This window comes from Heterodontus francisci, unplaced genomic scaffold, assembly GCF_036365525.1.
Source record: "Heterodontus francisci isolate sHetFra1 unplaced genomic scaffold, sHetFra1.hap1 HAP1_SCAFFOLD_255, whole genome shotgun sequence".
In the NCBI taxonomy this organism is placed as follows: Eukaryota; Metazoa; Chordata; class Chondrichthyes; order Heterodontiformes; family Heterodontidae; genus Heterodontus; species Heterodontus francisci.
The window spans coordinates 2,392,868-2,397,914 of record NW_027142012.1 but is presented as its reverse complement, the minus strand read 5'-3'; the positions used below and the strand labels follow the sequence as shown (position 1 = coordinate 2,397,914).

Below are 5,047 nucleotides of genomic sequence, written 5' to 3'. Positions count from 1 at the left end.
GTGTAATTGACAGGACTCTCAACCTCTGCCTTCCCCCTTCCCCTCCCTCCCAGAACTGCGACAGGGTTCCCCTTGTCCTCATTTTCCACCCCACCTGCCTCCACATCCAAAGGATCATCCTCCACCATTTCCGCCACCACCAGCGTGATGCCACCACCAAACGCATCCTCCCCTCCCCTGTCAGCATTCCGAAGGGATTGTTCCCTCCGCGACACCCTGGCCCACTCCTCCATTACCCCCAATACCTCGTCCCCTTCCCAAGGCACATTCCCATGCAATCGCAGGAGATATAATACCTGCCCTTTTCCCTCCTCTCTGCTCATTATCTAATGCCCCAAACACTCCTTTTAGGTGAAGCAGCGATTTACTTGTACTTCTTTCAATTATGTATACTGTATTCACTGCTCACAATGCGGTCTCCTCTAAACTGGGGAGACCAAACGCAGATTAGATGGAACACCTCTGCTCAGGCCGAAAGCATGATCCTGAGCTTCTGGTTGCTTGCCATTTCAACACTCCCCCCTGCTCTCATGTCAACATTTCTGTCTTTGGCCTGTTCCAGTGTTCCAGTGAAAATCAACCCAAGCTCGAGGAGCAGCACCTGACCTTTTGATTCGGCACTCTACAGCCTTGTGGATTGAACATTGTGTTCAATAACATCAGAGCATGACTGGTGTCAGGCAACCACAAGCATTAACACACTCTTTGCCTTTGTCCCAGGACAGCTTTGTTATTTAATCTCTCCTGCCCTCTGCCCTATCAAACACCTTCCCCTTTGTTCTCTCCCACATGCCCCTCCCTTTCACTTGTTTAAAACCGAATTCTTTTCTAACCTGTGTCAGTTCTGATGAAAGGTCACAGACCAGAAACATTAACTCTGTTTCTCTCACCACAGATGCTGCCAGAGCTATTGAGTATTTCCCGCACTGTTTGTTTTCATTTCAGATTTTCAGCATCTGCAGTATTTTGCTTTTATTGTGTCAGAAAGTCTTTCCTTGATTCAGGACTCTGACCTCTCTCCAAAATCTCTCTGCTAAAAATTGAACTTTATCTCATTTCACTCACAGCTCAGGGTCAGTGTGGCACAGTGGGACTTCTGGTTGTCACCCACTTCACAATCCATCAGTACTGAGAAAACAATGGGGAATATTACTCACATGTTGTGTTCTGTAACTTTTTACAAACACTTTAATGTATATATTGTCTTCCAGAGCAGTGACAGAATGGTGGCTTTAGTGTGTTGTTGAAATAGCTTTGTTGAGTTCGTGCTGTACTAACAGTTAAACAGTTCTTGGTTCAATCCCAGGTTTTGGCACTTTCAACCTCTCCTGTGTCTTTTTCTTTAGCTCCAATTGTCAAGCTGCATGATTTACTCTGAAATTAGCACCAGAGAACCAAGGCACCAGCGAGCATGAGGAGCTGAAATTAGCACAGATCAAATCCACTTAATATTTCTGACTGAAGATGCTTGCAAATGCTTCAGCTTCATCTTTTGCACTGACGTGCTCAGCACCACCATCATTGAGGATGTGAATGTTTTTGGATCCTCCTCATCTTGTTAGTTATTTAATTATCCACCACCATTCACGACTGGATGTGGCAGGACTGTGGAGCTGTGATCTGATCCTGAGGGAGATATCCGTGCGTGGAGTGGCGGGATGTATGGAGAGTGATCCTGAAGAGGGTGTCCGAGCCTGGAGTGGAAGCTTTCTGTGGAGGTACAGGAGTAGGCCATTCAGCCCCACTGTTTTATAAAGGTTTAGCATAACTTATTTGCTTTTACTCTATGCCTCTATTAATAAAGCCAAGTGTCCTGTTTGCTCTTAGCAACCTTTTCAAACCTTGATCAAAAAAGATTGGTGTACATTGTCTCATTCTTCCTCCCAAACTGTATCACTTCACAATTCTCTGTGTAAAATTTTATCTGTTGTGTGAAAGCCCATTTTACCAGTGTGTTTAAGTTCCTCTGAAGTGTGTTACTGTCACTGGCATAGGACGAAATTCACGAGCATTCTTTGATGCTTTCTCCGTGGAAAGAGCAATCTTGCACACTCGCTCAAATGTGGGATTTTGTGTGTTTGGTATCTTTCCTCATCCACCAATATAAGCACAAATCTGTCTCATAATGTGCGGTCTAAGAATGTGCCAATGTTGCAATGTGGTGATAAATTCTTCAGTGTCACAATGTACTCACCAACTGTTTCACTACTTTTCTGATTTCTGGCTCCAAGTTTGTAGCTTTCTGCGATCTCTAGTGGCTTAGGGTTGAGCCTCACTTCAACGAAGAAACGGAAAGTTATGATTTAAAGATTACACTGTCAATCATTCACATCTCTGTCTTCTCCTGAACTTCGAGTTCAAATTTGTTTGTGAAGTTGAGTCACACGTTAAGACAGCACAGTCTTTATCTTTGTGAAGGAATTGATTTGGGAATGGCTGTTTCAAACTGTCCCTTCTTGCACAGAAATTCAGTGCAAATACTTGATCACTCACAATTTCCTTGAGAGAAATTTGTTCACAATCGCATTCGACACGGAAACTGCCTCAGCATTAATCTCACTGAAGCAGAATGTGACCGTGTTGTATGTTTCAGAATGTTGGTGCCGGTATTTGTCGCTTTTAACCGAGACCGGGACACAGGGAAAGGTTCATCCGAGTTTGGAATATATGATCATTCAGGAGGAAGAAAAATCAACAGGAACCAAATAAGAAAACCCAGTCTCCAGATTTGAGAATCTGTAGATCCGCTTTGGGAAAGTGAATCAGAGCAGAATGAAGGGTGAACAGTCCAACTGCCCAGAAGAGATGAAGACACGGCTCAGTCAACACGTTCCCCTGGTTTCTGATGCTGGAACATTCCTCACACAGCAATGATTCAACGCAATGACAAACATTCTTGCAGCTGATAAGTTATGCTACTGATTTAAGGACTGTCTCATGTGGTTACCGAGTGACGACGAGAAGATATTAAACTTTGTTCTATTCAATCTAGCTGTGTTGAAGTTTGAATTTTTCTACCTTTTATAAACAGCATTTGAAGGGTCTTGGTAACAATGTTCAGTGTTGATGAGAGTGGGGTCTGGGTGAGAAGCTGCTGAGTGTGACAGGGTCAGGACTGGATGCAGGAAGTTCTCTGACAGTCTCCCTCGATCTCTCTAATGGGTTTGAGTTGATTTACGACTGGTAGCTTTTATTTTACTTTTCTTATTTAGAGATACAGCACTGAAACAGGCCCTTCGGCCCACCGAGTCTGTGCCAACCAGCAACCACCCATTTATACTAATCCTACATTAATCCCATATTCTCTGCCACATCCCCACCATTCTCCTACCACGTACCTACACAAGGGACAATTTCCAATGGCCAATTTATCTATCAACTTGCAAGTCTTTTGGAGGTGGAAAGAAACCAGAGCACCCGGCGGAAACCCACACAGACACAGGGAGAACTTGCAAACTCCACACAGGCAGTACCCAGAACTGAATCCTGGTCGCTGGAGCTGTGAGGCTGCGGTGCTAACCATTGCGCCACTGTGCTGCTGTTGGTGTTTTGATAAATGAAGGAAGTTCCCTCCACCCATTTTTTTTGGACAGACAGTGTGGTATAAGGATGTAAAGGGTTAATGCTGAAGATAGTGTGATCAACCCCTCCCACTGTCAGAGTGATGATGTAACAGTCACATGAGATGAAGTTTGGGAGAAGAGAGAGCAGCACCAAGGACATTGTGTAAATTAGAAAAGAGTTCTTCGTTCTTTCAGCAGGAACTGTGTCCAGAAAATATCGAGAACCTCACAATTTTATTATTCAGGATTCGGAACACAGATATTAATTCCAAGTGACAGTTCTGGGACCAATTAACAAAAAAAGTAGAGAATAATATTGCTCACTGATTGAAATCCCCTAGTGAGGAGACAGTTAAACAGGTGATCTGTTGGAGCATCCTTCGATCCAAGGTTTCAGCAACATTTCATCTCCATTGTTGGTGAAATTCTCTGTTATTTGCAACTTTTTTTATCAGCTTTGTTGGGGGAGTGAAAAAACTGAAAAAATGGAACAGTTCCATCCTTTCTTTTCTTCCTTCTTCTCTTCTTTCCATCAGTTTCTCTTTTCTGTCCCAGATCAATATAATGATGAGAATCCCAATTTAATCTGCTGTTTCTGGTGTTTTATCCATTCCAATCAAAATTTCAACATTCCAATCAAATCTATTTGTTATTCCACAGTGTCTCTCCAAGTGTTTTATTCTGTTGTATTCTCTCACAGTCTGTTTGAAGATCAATGTTACATCTCACTCTCTGTTCTGGTGAAGATCAGAAGCAGTGATATCTGTTTACACCACCCGACAAGTCGGCCTGAGGCTGTGCCTCGCCGATCATGTGGAGTTAAAGCAATTCTTCCAGTCAGTTGGTTCAGTTGTCATTTCATGAGAAATTCGGTCATCATGACTTCGTCAGTGACCTAATGGTTCAGGTGTCTGAGTGATGTTAATCATGATGTGATGAATTGATTGTATGTTCCAGTCTTTCAGTGGTGGGTTTTCACACTGAGTAGAAACGTGTTGGACATGGTCTGGAAATGTTTCACACCGCTCCATTCCCAACTTCATTTACTGACAGAAGATATATTTTCATCATTACACAGCTGGCTGCACAGCCAGAAACTGTGCTGAAGGTGACAACTTTGCCTCTGTAACTGACAAGGTGGCAGAGAGGTTAAGGCGATGGACTGCTAATCCATTGTGCTCTGCACACGTGGGTTCGTATCCCATCCTTGTTGTTAGTTTATGAACTGTTCAGTGTATTGTTCATGTTGATGGAGTTTATGTGCAAAGTCAGCCTCGAAACCTGTTCTTGTCAATGTCCAGACAGTGATTCCAGAATTAGCTTTACTTTATTAAAATTGAGACAGACAATTGGAATTCTTCACCCAAACTGCACTGGAATGAAGATCAAATAGGGATCACGAAACGGAGCAGGATTTTTCCTCCCCTCCTTCCTTCCATCTTTACTTTCTCTGGATTTGCACCAAGTGAAAGACAAATGGGAAA

At 43.2% G+C, this 5,047-nt stretch overlaps 1 non-coding gene across 1 annotated transcript; it reads left to right on the top strand.

Annotated features, from left to right (window-relative positions):
• Window positions 1–4,694: 4,694 nt before the first annotated feature.
• Window positions 4,695–4,776, top strand: trnas-gcu (transfer RNA serine (anticodon GCU)). Its single transcript has one exon. It is a non-coding gene; the product is annotated as a tRNA-Ser (tRNA).
• Window positions 4,777–5,047: the final 271 nt, after the last annotated feature.